At 36.6% G+C, this 16,998-nt stretch overlaps 1 pseudogene; it reads right to left on the reverse strand.

Moving 5' to 3' along the window:
* Positions 1-283: 283 nt before the first annotated feature.
* Positions 284-2,248, reverse strand: LOC113176036 (melanoma inhibitory activity protein 2-like; annotated as a pseudogene).
* Positions 2,249-16,998: the final 14,750 nt, after the last annotated feature.

Consider the following 16,998-nt stretch of genomic DNA (forward strand, 5'->3'; position numbering starts at 1 on the left):
CCTTACTGGGTTCACTTTGCCACTCTGGTGGCACTTTCTGTTGTCTGTATAAACAGAGTTTCCAAGTACTTTCCCATTTGGCCGGCCTATCTGTTATTCATACAGTTGAACCACCAGGGAGAGATGGATCAGTTTACCACCTGTGAGACCTTTTCTTCCACATTTTCTGCCCATTGCATGCTTTTGTTTTTTCAGCTCTTCCTAAAAACCTCCCTAATCCTGATCTCTCCTTAGTCCTTATGATTTTTTTAAGTGTCCTCTTTTTTCCTGTTCATGGAGTCATTTAAGTAAGTTGCTTTAACTTATCACAGCTGGATTCTCTTCCTTCACTGCTAGTTGCATGGTCCAGAAGATTCTCGGGGCCCCTTGACCCTCTTGCTCCTCCCACTGGAGTGAAAGGTGAGAGTGTGATTGGACCATTCTTCTCAAAATGAGGAGGTCTCCTTTCAGATGAAGGCTGACCCATTGGTGAGGGCCCATTTGGAGAAGGCGTTCTGCCAATTGCTGAGTTGGAAATATCCAGTACATCATACAGATCTTTTCCTACAAGTTCAAATCTAAGCTCCTTCTCAGTTAATTTTTGTCCATTGCGAGCATTTTGTTTCCTGAAATAAATGAGGTTGCTTTCAGCAATCCGATCTGCCAACTCACTAGCATGTGCTTCTTTCTCTGAGGAAATAATCTGCCCCAGACATGAATGAATGGTTCTCTCCAATTCTTCTTCAAGATATTGGGCGCCCTTTCTGTAGGTTCATCTTTTCTTCCATTGTACCGTTCATCTTTTCTTTGACTTTGGGAAATTTCTCCTGTGGCTCCACCTGGTAGTTTTTATCCACACTTAATTTCCTGTGCAGTTTCATCATATTTTCTTGATAGCTTTCCATCATGACATTAAACATCTTAGGTAGGGTCTCATTCTCACTTTCAAGCTGTGCATTTTCCGAATGCAAAGATGCCTGTTCAGTCTGCAGACTTTTAAGGTGTTCTGTAAGTTCTTCCATGGTTTTCTCCCCTTCAGATAAGAAAGAACATTTTTGATTTCTTTCTCCTTCCAAGGTTTCTAAGGAGGCCTTTAGCTTAGCAGCATAAACCAGTTTCCTCAAAGCTCCTTTGGACTCATCATCCAAGTGAGCACCAATTTCTGGTTCACTCGTCCTTTCCATTGCCAGGTGAACACCATCCCTTTGGGCTCCCATGCTTGGAGAAGACCTATCTTTCATCTTCAGTAAGCATTCACTCGAAGACTCCATGTGATTTTCTGTATCCCTTAGAACTTGTTCTGCAGCTACTTTAGAGTCCTCCAATGTGATTTTTGCTTTATATTGGACAACTACTTGTTCCCTCTGTGCTTCAGATTTTCCGTGTATTTTTGGTCTCTGCCTTTGCTGAAGTTGGGAACTTTCATTCAAAGCCTCTTTGATTGCCAGCTTCAGTTCTTCCCCATTCACTTGAAAGAGTCTCAAATTTGTTTTAGCTTCAGCTATTTGTGATCTCAGGGATTTAGCTTCCCCCTCCAGGGACTGTATCCTTCTTGATATATGCACCATCCTTTCATCCTGTTGACCATGTTTAGCCTTCTGTACTTTGAGCTCTTCTTCTAGAAAGAGCATTTTAACCCCATGGCTGAATTCAGACCTATGCAGCTTGACTTCTTCTCAAACCTGGAATCCTTTAAAGATGAGTCTAAAACTTCATGTTCTTTTTGAACAAAGCTAAGTTTTCAAGAAATCCACATTTTTCTTCAATAAGTCCACCATTTTTAGAACCAGCTTTTTTTTTTCCTCTTACCATGTAAAGCCTGCTTCTAACCAACTGAAAACTTCTCCAGAAAAGTGAGAGAACAGCAAAAAATCAAATAGCTGTACACATCACCAACTCCCAAGGAAAGCCATAAGGAAGAGGGACTGGCTTCTTGTATTCAGACAATGCTGACACAACCCTGAGTGATTCTTCTAGGACCACCTACAAGTATGGCTGAGAGGCAGCCCATGGCTCCTCCATCACATCAAGACTGTTTTGGCTCTTGCCACCACAACCACAGCCTGCCCAGGCAGGCCAACACAGGATGTGGACACTCACGTGTTTGGTCAGGATCTCAAACCTGCACCAGGCAACGATGCAGACCACTGTTATCCCCTACAGGGGGGTTGGGGTATGGCGGGGGGAGCCATGGTCGATGACTTTCAGGAGTCTTGTTGTGCTATAGTGCCCATCAGGGGAGTCTTGGCCCCTTCCCTACCAAGTGCATCTTCAAATGCCATGGGTTTATGTCCCTCCCACTCCAGCCAGAGAGGAATCATCTCCATGCCACCCACCTCTTGGTTTGGTTTAGGCCAGGCCAAGGCGGGGCTTGGTATGAAGATTCCATACAGTCATAATATCACTCAGTTTGATATCACTCAAATTCAAAAGCTGCCTAAACTGTTAAAACATCGTTTATGCCCTATATCTGTATTTGTAGCGCTTGCCCTTTTGTTTTAGTGACTCAGTTTTTTCCCCTGCCTTTGTGTTCTCCTTATTTCTTTCCTTCCTTGCTTCCGTCCTCCCTTCCTGGTTTTTCTACTTTTCTTCTTCTTTCTTTTCTACCTCCCTCCATCCTTCCATCATTACCTCCCTCCCCTTTAACTTTCCCTCTCCCTTCCCTCCCTTTTCTTTTCTTGCAGTGTTTGGGGTGTGAAATTCCATTGCTGTCCCCATGACAGGCAAGGTCACTGATACATCCCAGACCTGCTGAGACTTTCTATGCAAGTAATTTGAATTATTTCTAAAGAAAAACTCTCACATTAGTCTACTTTCAAAGTAATTTCAGAAGAGTTGCTAACAAGGGCACAAATCACTTATGACAAGTCATTTCTGAGAAGCAAAGCACAGCTAATGCTCCTGAAAAGAAGGAGTTGAAAACTTTAGTTGTTTTTATGTCAGCATTTCTAGACTAGTAGTTGTTGAAAATTCTTCAAAATCTTCCTTCAGATGTTCTTTTCTTTGGACTTTTCATGGGCTTGAAAACATCTAAGGAAGCTGGCTGGTCTTTATAAATATATAGCCAAGAGAAGAATAGATATGACTCTCTGAAATGGATGTAAACCCTGAATGTGAATTATATTGTAGATTTTAAGACAAAGAGTTAATTGCTTGATGTACAAAAAGGACAACCAAACATATTTTTTTCCTCCCAAGTTAACACTTGACTTGTTGATGAGTCACATATGAGGTTCAAAGGAGAAGATGCACAAATAATCACTGGTTTTCTAAGCATGCAAGTTCAAAGCCTATAGGCCACCATGCCTGATTAGACCTGTTGTTATTTACACTTACATGGCCACAGCTGCATAAGTGTCTAAAAGTTTCCAAATGAGAGTAGTTTATGTTCCTCTACAGCACCTGTATCAAAATACTGGCTTTCAAGTCATTTTCCCTATTCTATTTTCATCTGAACAAGCAAGTCAATAACACTCTAATCATAGGAAGAAGGATATTCTCTGTTACATTGGTGTTCTGACATTTAAAGGACAATAAGGCGACCCTGGTGTGCAAAGAATGGGACTCACTGAAAGTGTACTTTCTTTTGGTGCATGACACTTTCTAGGTTTTACACGCTTGCTCAGGAACCTGCAACAAATAGAAATAACACTCAATTCATAGTTCAAAAAAGGACACTCGTGGCTTAGGGAGAACTTCTTTCTTTTGAAAGATTTTTTTCAAACAAGATGAGAATAGAAAAGGAGGTATTGATAACACTAACTAAAATGCCTGTGCTTTGTGGAATTAGCAGGATCCATCAATAAATGTAACAAAAATTTGTCATTGAATTTGGTCCTAACCAGTATCAATGTAGATCAACAGAGGCATAGTAAGAAAGATAGCTGTTATAGATCAACAAGGTGAAGGAGTTCATTTGCCTTATTGGGTTCATATTGCCACTCTGGTGGCACTTTCTGTTGTCTCTCAACAGAGTTGCAAAGAACTTTCTCTCTGAGCTGGCCACTCCCTAATCCTGATCTTTCCTTCGTCCTTATGATTTTTTTTTAGTGTCTCTTTCCTCATATTCATGGAGTCATGTGTACAGATATTATACCTGGTTCTATTGAACTGTACTTAAGTATTTCTCACCTCTGTGCTTGTCTTACCAAATCACACCTCAAAACATACTAAAACCCTTTGAATTTGTTGTCAATTAACATTTTAAAACTCTTTAAAAACTGAACAACTTCACATGCAGCAATAGTCCTCTTGATCTGCTAGCAACTCCCACTACTGAGATTGTAATTGATTGAAATATATAGTTCCAGGCCTTTTTATATATTTATATCTATGTATCTATCTATCTATTTACAAACATAACATGGTATTCTGAAAATATCATTCTGCCTTTGGAGCTCTACATTGTGTTTTTCAGAAGGAGGCCTATTACACAGAGATGAATCAATGTTACCTAGATTGAGTTCACACTGATAACTGCACTGTAATTCACATTATACTGTTCTATCTACCAATGGACATTTAAGCTATATCCAGTCCTCACTCCCCATTAAGCAAAACCACAGTGGAGCGATATAGAGATGCTGTTATGAACATATAGATAAATTTTCAAGGCAGTGTTTTTCCAAAAACCAGTTAGTAAAATGAATTTAGTAGTTTTCAACCAGAAATTAGCTTCATTCCAGTTTACTGGTATAAGACCCATACTGTATCAGCATCTATTATCCAAAAGTAGTATGGGCAGAACTCATTCTGGATAACAATCAGTGAGGGATCCTCAGTTCATTTTATACCAACCATGGCTGCAGACCTCCATCCACTCATTTAGAGCCAGTGATGTTTTATGCTGCCAAGGTAGGGTTGTATATAGGACTGATTTCACAACAGGTGAGACTCTTGAGGTAAAACAGACCAATTAGTTTTATTAAACGTGTAGACTTTCTTTTTCAAGTCCCAAAATTTTCTCCTTTCAATTAATTGTGGCCTCAAGTATCAGGCAGATTCTTCACTGACATTCAAATGTGATAATGCTGCTTCTTATTTTTAAGTAGGAGACTAGACTCCTTAACTTATTTTAAATGTCAATGCATATTTTGCACACACACACACACACACACACACACAAGCAGGAACACAAAATTATAGCATATTTAACACTTGAATGAAGCTCTAACTACTAGTTCATAATTAGGGTATTTTTAAATAAGTGGTCTGTATTTATACTGGGGAAACATTTTTCAAAGTGTGATTTCTGGATTGGTCAAGGTTGTTGAATTTTCACTTGTTGGCAATGATACAGAAATGAAAAGTGAGAGTTTAAAAAAATTTACACTAGTTTGCAGAGTCATTTTATGAGTATCAAATCTAAGAATAACCAATTGGGGAATACCATCTTTGTTTATTCAATTCAATGTCCTAAATAATTTATGTGTATTTTACAAAAGTCTCCCAGAAAAATAAACAATGACTAGGTCAATCCTCATATCAGTGAACCACAGCAGAATGCATTTCTGAATTTCATGAAAATGGTCATAAAATAAAAAAGGGGCTGGGGTATGTCTCAATGGTAGAGTGTTCCCTTACTATGTGCAAGGCCCTGAGTTGGATCCTCAGCCCCATATGGAAATTAATTAATTAATTAATTAATTGAAGGTTTAAGAACAAGGAGCAGCAGGAGGAGAAGGAGTAGGAGAAGAAGTAGAAGAAGAGGACAAAGAAGATAACAGAAGAAAAAATGGGACCAGAGCGAGTTTAATTTGTGGTTTCCAATTCTAAAATGTTTCCTGCAAACTTCATTTTCCTTTGTTTTTGAGATCTCATATGTCCATGACATGTTTAGTTGTGTTTCTGGTTAACTCTTACTATGCTCTAGTTATTCTGTTATGGAAAAATTAGCTGACATGCCAAACAAGACTTTAAATCAATGAAAATCTTCTTTTAAGCATCATATTAATTTCATATTTGCTACCATATTACTAAATACACTTCTCTGTATAAAGGGACTGCCTTTGTTGGGAGTTTAAAATATCCACAATTGCTAGATTCCAAGTACCCAGAAATCCCATTGTTGTTTATGTAATAGTGGCTTAATCAGATTAAATGCTGATCTCTGGAATACAATAGAATAGGAATAATGTACTTATAAGATTCATGTTTAAACCATCTGTATTTATCAAATAGTATCCTAAGAATTATCATTCCATTTAGCTTAAATTATAGCAAAAGTATGGTCACTAACTTAAGTAAAGGCTGTTATTTAAAAACTAAAAATAAGAAATAAGTCAAATAACTTTATTTATTTATTTTTTTAATTTTTTTATTGGTTGTTCAAAACATTACAAAGCTCATGATATATCATCTTTCATACATTTGACTCAATTGGGTTATGAATGGTGGACACAACATCTTTATTTTATTTTTATGTTTTGGTGAGGATCGAACCCAGTGCCCTGCACATGCCAGACAAGTGTGCTCTTGCTTGAGCCACATCCGCATCCCCAAATTAATTTTGAAGAGAGAACAAAGTCATCAGGTTTTTTTGTGGTCTGAATTTTGTGTAGCAGGTTCTTTTTTAGGTGGAACAAACCCTGCAGGAAACACACTTCTACTTTCAGAATGCAGGGGAATGGGGAGGAAATTCAACTATTGAGAGCATGTTATATCCAGCATCAGCAAAGTAGCAAGGCCGTAAGCAATTCAATGAGGCCCTGACTCTACATAAAAATACAACAAAGGGCTAGAGATGGGTTTAGTGGTTTACCCCCTCGAGGGTTCAATCTAATAAAATAAGAATAAATAAAAATAAATAATGTGGTTGAACCCAGAGAGGAAGATCCCTTTGGAATTCATTTAGATAGCTATATGCAGCACTCAGATGTTGTTCTCATGAGTCTTTAGGGTCCACAAAAATAAATCTATAAAAAAAAGAATCACATCATAATTAATTGATTGAAGGTTTAAGAAAAATATTTTTTCAGAGAGCTGCTCATGTTGACCATCTATCTATTTTCCTCATTTCAATATATAGAAAATGTTACTTCCACTGAGGTATCATGAGAGCAATGAATGTCTATAGTCATTTTGAAAAATTGAGTCACAGAAGTATGAACCTGCGAGATGTGTGTGTGTGTGTGTGTGTGTGTGTGTGTGTGTGTGTGTGTTTAATTTTTTTTTCCTTTGATACCAGGGATTGAAACTGAGAGGCACTCAACCATTGAACCATATCCCCAGCACTATTTTGTATTTTAATTGGAGACAGGGTCTCACTGAGTTGCTTAGTGCCTCCTAGTTCCTGAGGCTGGCTTTGAACTTGAAATCCTCCTTCCTCCTGCCTCAGTCCCCCAAGCCACTGGGATTACAGGCATATGCCATCTTGCCCAGCACAAAAGTATCATTTTGGAAAAACAAGATAAGTCATGGATTTAGCACCAAGACGTATCTTCACCTAGAGAATTGTAATATGTGAAGTGTGGGAACTGGGAACAGAGTGACAGAAGTCAAAAGAGAGATCATGAAAGACTTGCATTGATAAAACACTTTATAATGTCACAAAGGTCACATTTCCATTCTTTGGAGAAAGACAACTTATTCAGGAAAAGGTACTGAGACCATTTTGAAGATGCCTTATGATGTAGGTAAGAACATGAAATCCAATCCCTATCTCATATAGACATTAAAATAAACTCCAGATGCTCTGATAAATCAAATATATAAATCATCAAAGTCCAGGAAGAAAATAAATGAGTGTTTACACTATATAGGAGGAATTCTAAACATAAATGTGGAGAGCAAGAAGGGAAATTTTGTTACTAATGCATGTATGTATATGCAGGTATGTTTGCCCACGTACACATATACATCAGCATACATTGCTCTTGTACTTTTCTAGTGTTCAAATAAATCTTTGAAATAATCAAATTCATATAGACAGAAAGTAGAATGGTGGTTACTGGGATTAGCAACAGGGAAGTGGCAAGATAGTATTAAAGGAGGAAAAGTTGAATGGGTGAGTAGAAAAGTCCTGGGGATGGACAAAAGATGGTAATGGTTGCATAATACTGTGATTCTCTTTGGTGCTATAGAACCATACTGTTAATAACTCCATACACATAATAACAATGACACCCTTGGAGAGGAAATGACAGGCACTATAGCCCCAATGCAGCAAGGGGGCTGGCATGGCCCTGCAGTATTCCAAGGCAAGCTGTGAATTTACAAGATTTTGTGGTCCTTGAGGGACCGCATTGGGCTTTGGGTTATCTATTGAGCAAGATGGAAAATCACAGGAAAATTTCACATTATAGAGTGACATGGTCTATCTTCTTTTTTTTTTTCCATTGTATTGAAGATAAGTTTATTCAGGCCACATGTTGATCAAAGTCATAATTGCTGATCCACTTTTTAAAATTTTTCATTTGCTTTCATGAGTTATCCAGGACAGTAGAGTGCATTGATGCACTTGGAGAGTTCCTATATCAATTGTTTTTTTCAGTTCCCTGTGGCTGCTGGTGAAGGAGCAGAGTAAAGAGGCCTATTTAGGCTTGGGGATTGCCAGGAGGAGGTTCCCGCACTATACTGGAGGCAGGATGGAACCATGCCTACCTTGAGCTCAAGCTCTGCCTCGGAGCCAGGCCCCAGGGAAGGCCCATTTTCTACCCGCCACTGCCTTATGCCTGTAGATCCTTCAGCTCTGCCAAGGACTGCCTTGGCTCATCAGCAAACATCATTGGGATCTCAGGATCTGCCTATATCTCCCACAATGATATGAGGCAGCAGCCTTGGGAAGAAGGTCATCAAGGGTCCATCCAGCCTTGGGCTGACCCCTGCCACAGCTCAGACTCATCCCAAGAATGACTCCGCCCACTGTCAGATGCCCTCCAGAGCTCAGTCTCTGCTGTGCACTGACTCCCCCTACTGGTAGACACCAGTCAGAGTTCAGCCCCAGCCCAGGTCAGCCTTGCTGACAGGCGTCAGAGACTGGCCCAGGGTAGGCCTTGCTCCGACCCACCACCAGCAGAACCCCACCAGAGCTCAGGCCAGATGCAGGACTGCCTCTTCCCACTGGGAACACATTTTTGAGTCTTATTTGGGCTTGTGAGTTCCAGTATATCATTGTGTATATGTTCTGCCTAATAAGATGACACATTGTAATACAAATATACAGATTAATTAGTGAGAAGTTTATTTTAACCCTTATAAGATGTGAATTCAGACATGACACTCTGATTAGCTTGTACCTAAGAAGACTTTAATGCCTCAATATATCATACTCTGCTTCTTTTCTTTGTTGTGTGTCCCCTCCCATAATTTCCTCTTTCTTTTGCTATGCTTTAATCTAACATTTCTAACTTTATGATAATACCCCTCTCACTTTTTACATGCACATAGTATATCAGAGAGTTTTAGGCATTGTACATGCCATCTGTTCTTTGTTATTTATATCATAAGGAAGAATCTCAAGTTCAGAGAGTTTTGCTGATTTACCCTACCCAGATCACACAGTAGCCAAGAATCAGGCCAGGATTTCTGAAACCATTCTTTTAACTACATCACAAAAAACAGTCTCAGCATGTTTGTTGAGGACTGTTCTCCTGGTTGCAGGAGTTCCACAATTAAAACATATTTAATCTTAGCATATATCAATGAAAGATTAGCTTAGTATTTATCTATTCCATCAAAGTCTTAGATGAATCATGACAATAAATGTGAAATGCTCATAACAGTAACAGGCAGAGTAGATAAATTGTAACATGAAAAATTTTATCATTTTAAACATTTAGATCCTATTAATTTGCTCAAAAATTAGACAAGTGGTTAAAAGAGATTCTGTGGAGACACAAGTTGGAGGTTATGCTAGTAGTGAAAACCCAGATCAAAAGAGAAAAGAGCAGATTTTTCTTCTCTTGTGGCACATACTCTTTGACATCTATACTATGATGTCACAACTGTGACAGTGGTTAAATCTGATGTAAAAATGGCCTAAAATATTCAAGTCCATCCAGAAAGTATTTGTAAGCTTGTTATAGATAATTACAAAGCTTATTGTACTTCAGATATAAACTAAAAAACCCAGGGGAACTAGGATTCTGAGTCACATCTTCAGCCCTATTTCTTAATTTTATTTTTGTATTTTATTTAGAGACTGTGTCTCACTGAGTTGCTTATGTTCCACTTTTGGTTACGGTGGCTTGTACCTGATGTTCTCCTGCCTCAGCATCCCAAGGCATTGGGATTACAGGTGTGTGCCACCATGCCCAGCTTAGTGGGACATTTAAGAAGAAACGTTTAGAAAACGAAGTTGGAGTGTAACGTGACTTGCAATTTTTCTGGAATAACATTTAGAAGACCCTTTTGTGTTTTCCTTAAGAGTGAAAGACAAAGCCACGTCCTTTGGGGAAACTACTAATCACAATAGAACTTGGTGAAATGATAGTAGGCAACTGATAAGAACTACCATGCATTCCTGTGCCAGTGAATGTTGCAGGGAGACCCTGCTAATGTGAAAGATGTGGAAAAATGTCTCCACATCAGGAGATGGATTGTGTCCACTCTTTTTCAACCATGAAATAAGGAAGGGTCACTTTTCTTGACACTCTAAAGAAGAAACAACAGATGAGAGGTTACCAGTAGTGAATGTGTTCTTTGGTACCAGGAACCCCTGAAGAGTATGGAGATTAGTGAAGGAAATGGGTATGTGGAATGATTCACACAGTTAACCAGTTGACTGGAAATAAGAAGCTGGGGGTAGTTGACAGAAGTAATTAATCCCCTGTGTGGAGTTCAGTTATCAACAGGGAAGCTCCTCTGTGGCTGACATAAACTGGATCCAGAAGATAAACTCTACATAGTATTTCATAATGAGGTGTAGGGTTCCTGTATCATGGTCTTTTAATCTTGTGCAAAAATTTTTTTAATGACTCATCACACAAAATTTATTTAATATTTGCAGTGGCAATCACAGCTTTTCATAACACATTCACTTGTTTTCAAAAGGAAGATGTCTTTTTTTAAGTTGTGGATGGACAGAATACCTTTATTTCATTTATTTGCATATGGTGCTGAGGATTGAACCCAGTGCCTCACATGTGCTAGGCAAGCACTCTGTCACTGAGCTGCAACTCCAGTCCTGGGAAGATGACAATTTTAACACTGAGAAAGGACCTGCTTTCCAGGTAACCTTAATGAAAGAAGAATATTATTTTAAAGGGATATTTGTATATACTGATATACTAAATATGTTACTTAAAATGATATAAATAAAGCACAGAAAACAAATTTCACAGACAGCCTTTGTAGACTTAAAAGCATAATTTTTTAATCATCCAGAAGAAAAGTTGAGATTTGAATTCACATCTTAGAAATATAAACATGAAATATTTCCTTGTTAGATTGTGAGATCTGATTGACAATAGGAAAAATGGAAATTTACTACCAGAAGTCCAACAAAATCCTTTTAAAATTTGTTGATTAGAATGGAACAGAATTTTTTTCCATTTGTATCCTTTGCTTTTGGAACATTTATTATTCAAACAAAAACAAAATATTATGATAACCTGCAGTTGAAATTAGTCCTTCATATTGGGTAACTTTAACATACCTCTCACTACTGGACATGTCTTCAAAACAAAAATAAAATGAGGAAGCTATAGAACTACATAACACAATTAATAATTTAGACTTAACATAGATATATAGAATATTTCATCCATCAATGAGCAAATATACTTTCTTTTTAGCAGCACATGGGTTTTCTAAAATAGACTGTATCTTATGTCACAAAGCAACTATTAGTAAATACAAGAAACAAACAAACAAACAAAAAACAGATAATAGTGCATTCTATCAGATCAAAATGAAATGAAATTAGAAATCAATGATAAATTTTGAAAAATACAAACTATGGTAACAAATGGAGACTAAATAATACACTATTTGAATAATGAATGGATAGTAGAAGAAATCAAGGATGAAATAAAAATATTCTTACAGTTAAATGAGAACACTGATATAACATAAATTTTTATTATACTCAGTGGATTTTACTCTATTTCTATTCTTATTTTGTTGCTCATAACATACTACATTTTCCTATTGGGAATTCATTTACCTTGATTCCCATGTCATTTGTCTAAAACATTTTATATTTCAGGATATTTTCTTTCTTTCTTTCTTTCTTTACCAGAAGATATTCTGAATTATTCTTGTATTTCCAAAGCTCTTGCCCTTGTATAAGTTATTTTTTTGAGGATATCTGATTCTTTTTATTGGAGTTACTTAGTTTAGATATTAAAATGCAGGCACTAAATGTGCTTAAGTCTCTGAAGTGACTTTGTGTATTTCTCAATGGAATATTATTAGAAAATATATGTATTATAGTTTGATATCTATATTTTTGTGTCTTTTTGTTTACTACTCTTAATCACTAGCATATTTAGCACAAAATTTATAACTAATGGTATAAAAGGGATTTCTGAAATTTATAAAATTTTGTCAAATAAACATACTCTCTGTAATGTTCATAATGAGAACAGTGAACTTTCTGCTCAATGGAACAGAGAGCTTTGTTTATTATCAGAAACAGTGAAGGGAGTTGAAAGCAAAAAAAAAATCCTTTTATTCATTTTAGCCTGACTTGCAGAAGGCTTTATCAGTAAAGCTATGGTGAAAAAAGAAACAAAGCAAATGAGGATATCTCCTTTACTGGAGTTCTAATACAAATTTACTTTCTGTTCATTATTTTTGAGTTTACATAGATGAGACCCAAGTATAGGTATTCTACTACAATACCATAAGTTCTTTACACACTACAAAATAGTAGCCTAAAAGTAACAGGATTGACACATAAAAAAATAGATTAGGGTAGAGCCCTCAAAATTTATGGAACTTTGTAAGTATTAACAAAAACTTCCCACAGTAATTATCTGTCAATATGTTGAGTGACTGCTACTATGTGTACATCTCAATGAAAATGTTTAACCAGAGTTGATATATTCTACATGTGTATTTTTTATAGTCTTAGATATTTCTAATAACACAGTCTATACATATCACTTGTTGAATCTGTAGAGTCTCTGAATAAATGGTGGTTTAGCCTTTGGATACATGGGTCTTATAGAGGCTCTTTTCAATAGTAGTTTTGTGTATAGTTGTATAATCTGTTAAATTTCTTTCCTCTTATTCCTCTGCTTCCTTCCATCCCTTCACCCATTTCGTTAGTCCCCAACTTGGGACTAGGTATTAAGAAATCTTTTTAAGAATCATACAATTCCTGCTCTTTACAGATAGGAAATAATTTGAAAGACAATATATAATCAATTGTTAGAATGTTGTGTGCAGTTGTAAACACCAGGCTTGCTTGTGCTGTGTCCTAGTATTGCCCACATTTTCAAAATGCACTGCCAATTGAAGATGTTGTTGATCCTCCTCTGTCATATCAACTTGTGAACTGATCTTTTCACTTGCTGAATTTTTCACTTAAAGGAGAGGGTTTTTGAATTCTATATGTTTACTTTATCAGTGTTATGGTTTAGATGTTTGGGGTCCCCAAAAAGCTCATTGTGAGAGAATGCAAGAAAGATTAGAGATAAAATGATTGGGTGACAAGAGGTTTAACCTAATCAGTACACTAATTCCCTGATGGGGATGAACTTGGGTGGTCACTGTGGGAAGGGAGGGTATGTATGGAGGAGGTGAGCCCTGAGGGTATGTCTTTGATGTTTATATTTTGTCCTAGTGAAGGAAGCTCCAGTAGGCAAATCTCTCTCTCTCTCTCTCTCTCTCTCTCTCTCTCTCTCTCTCTCTCTCTCTCCCTCTCTCCCTCTCTCCCTCTCTCCCTCTCTCCCTCTCTCCCTCTCTCTCTGACGTGATGTCTTGAGCCATTTCCCTCCACCACACCCGCCTACCATGATGCTCAGGCTCACCTGTAGCATGAAAGAATGGAGTCAAGCTTCTACTTCTATGGACTGAAACCTCTGAAATTCTAATCCCCCAAATAAGCTTTTCATGCTCTAATTGTTCTTGTCAGGTTTTTGGTCAGAGTAGAAAAAAGATGACATAAAAAAAGAGTTCCTGAGTACCACAAAATCTTGCCTCAAAGAAATAATAAGAAACTTTCTACAATTTGCATGTTATGTTTGTTTCTGTTCAAATTTGCCTCTTGTGGTGGAGATGTACTTCAGGGTGGCTAGGGAACTCTTTACTACTTCTTGGATATTGTATTACTTATTAGAAAGTTAAGAAAAATATATTTTTCATATATATTTAGTTGCTGAGAAATAAAAAAGTTTAAAGTAATTTAGGAGAATTTAGAAAACTATTTATGCTTATATAAATTAGATAATCAAGTAAATGTTTCTACATAGAATATAAACATTCCCATTTAGATTAAAAAATAAATACTGACCATGGTGGTGTACTCCTGTAATGTCAGCAAATTCGGAGGTTCAATCAGGAGAACTGCAAGTTCAAGGACAGCCTCAGCAACTTAGCAAGACCCTGTATCAAAAAAAGGAAAAAAATAAAACAATGATGGCAATGTTTACTAGTGATAAAGTGCCTCTGGGTTCATTTTCTGGTACCCAAACGAACAAATAAACAACCCTTGCACAGTTAAATATTATATAATGTTTGGTTTGACATAAAGAATGTAAAAACTATCTTGTGAATGTTTTTCCCCCCATGTTGAATGGGAAAAAAAGTTACTAATGTTTTTGAGACTTTTCAAAGAATTTTTGTATTAGACAATTCTATCATCTTTTCTAAAGAGAGAGAGAGCCTTTTATATACCCTCATTATTCAGATAGAAAAGTGGAGAGTGAAAATGATGTAATGATAACATGTAAGATAACAGAATATAAGCCTCTAAGGTAAATGTCTTATTGGTATATTAGAATGCTTTTGTTTAATGGACAAAAAATCATAGTAATTGACTTGGGTTTGTAATTTAGTCACTTGCTCTGGGAATCAACTCTAAATGGAAGTCCAAAATTGACTCCTATAATTAGAGAATTCAAAAGACACTTAGAGCCACATATTTTTTTGCTTGGGTTTTCCTACTTTGGAATATTATTTTTCTTTCAGAATCTTTAACTTAATTCATGTTTTTGTTTTCTATATATATCTGCAGTTTTCTGGAAATAATATGGTGATAATTCATTTCTAGAAATTAAGCTTTGTAAATTAATTAGATGACTTAGATTGTAGCTTTTAGCTACACAGTGTTTACTTGGAGTGTTTTTTTTTTTTCCTTTTTAAAGTTTGGTAGTTTACTAAAAACAAAACAAAATACTTTTTAAAAATATTACTAAGATAAAGCCTTGAATTTTGCCTGGTATTTAATTTCTAAATTCTGCTCTTTGTCATCATGAGACTATTTCAAGGGAGTAGGAGTACAGTAGGGTGGTGAATTTCCATTCTGATTTCTTCCTACCTCCAAAAAAAGCATCCACATGCTCCAAACTGATTCAAAGGAGCACGTGTGGGGTTGTATCTGCTTTTTTCTTCTCTTGCTCACCATTGACCCTTTGTCCCTTTACTGATGCTGATTGCTTTGACTAGTTTCTTTTTCAATGGTTCTGCTGGTGTTGTTATGGAAAAAAATTTCAAGATATTAAAGACTAAGAGAAAGGTTGCACTTGCAATGCATGTCTTTTGCTCCTCCAATTTTAACGTGCCAACAGAAGTCAACAGAGCATCTGTCTCATGAGGAAAGCAGAATGCTCCAGCTATTTTGCCTTTTGTTACTTGGTGGGAAGCACCAAGAAAAACCAGATCAGGGAAACATCCATTGTTTTTTAATCTTTTCAGAGTGCTATTGATCTTTGTTGAGTTAAGAAATATAGTATATTATTCCTTCATAGCCCTCCTCAATAGAACCTGTTGGTAATATCCAATTATTTGATTAGAATTTAGGAAAGTAATTACTAATAGATTTCAGTGATAAATAATATAGCCAGGAGAATATTTGACATGACACGTCAGTTGATGGTGGGATGATGTTGATACCTTTGTGGTGTGGAGAGGGAGGAAGAGAAAGAGTTAGGAGTGATGAATAAATATTTACGAGAATTGCCTTCCTTTGCAACTGGACAATTACATGTTTTTGTTATTTATCTTACTTCATATAAAGGAGGCTTTCATATATGTTAACACTGTACAACATGTTTTTATGAAACATTTGTACACCTAGTTGGTGCATGACACTTTTTAAGATTTAGAGGCTATGTTGAGGAACAAGGCAAAAACCTTGAAACCGCCCTCAATTCTTAGTTTAATAAAAGCATACTTGTGGCTTAGGGATAACTTATTTTCTCTAAAAGTGTTTCTTAAAACCATATGTGAGTAGAAAGAAGGTATTCAGAACAATAAATAAAATGGCTGTCCTTTGTGTAATCAGCAGGATTCATCAATATATGAAACAATGATTTATCATTGCATTTGGTCCTAACACATATCAATGTAGATCAACAGAGGCACAGTAAGAAAGATAACTAGTATAAAATACCAAGGCAAAGGGGTTAATTGGCCTTACTGGATTCAGCTTGCCACTCTGGGGGCCCGTTGGTCTGTGTAAAAAGAGTTGCAAAGTAATTTTCCACTAAGCAGGCCACTTTGTTATTTATACAGTTGAAACACCAGGAGGGGATGGATCAGTTTTCTGCCCACTTCACGCTTTCTTATCTAGCTGTTTCTACACACCTCCCTAATTGTAATCTCTCCTCAGTCCGTATAATTTTTTTTTAAATTTAAGTTTCCTCTTATTCTTATTCATGGAATCATGTGTCTGGATATTATATCTGGTTCTATTAAACTGTACTTGATTTGTTCTCACCTCTGTGTTTCTTTAACCAGGTCACACCTAAAAACTTATTGAAACCCTTTGAAATTTTTGTCAATTAACATTTTAAAAACTCTTTAAAAATTAAACCATTGCACATGTCACTACAGTGCTCTTTATCTGCTAGTGTGCCCACACTACTGAGATGTTAATGTATTAAAATATATACTTCCAGACAATTTTCA

The sequence above is a fragment of the Urocitellus parryii genome, chromosome 11 (assembly GCF_045843805.1).
Source record: "Urocitellus parryii isolate mUroPar1 chromosome 11, mUroPar1.hap1, whole genome shotgun sequence".
NCBI classification, from domain to species: Eukaryota; Metazoa; Chordata; class Mammalia; order Rodentia; family Sciuridae; genus Urocitellus; species Urocitellus parryii.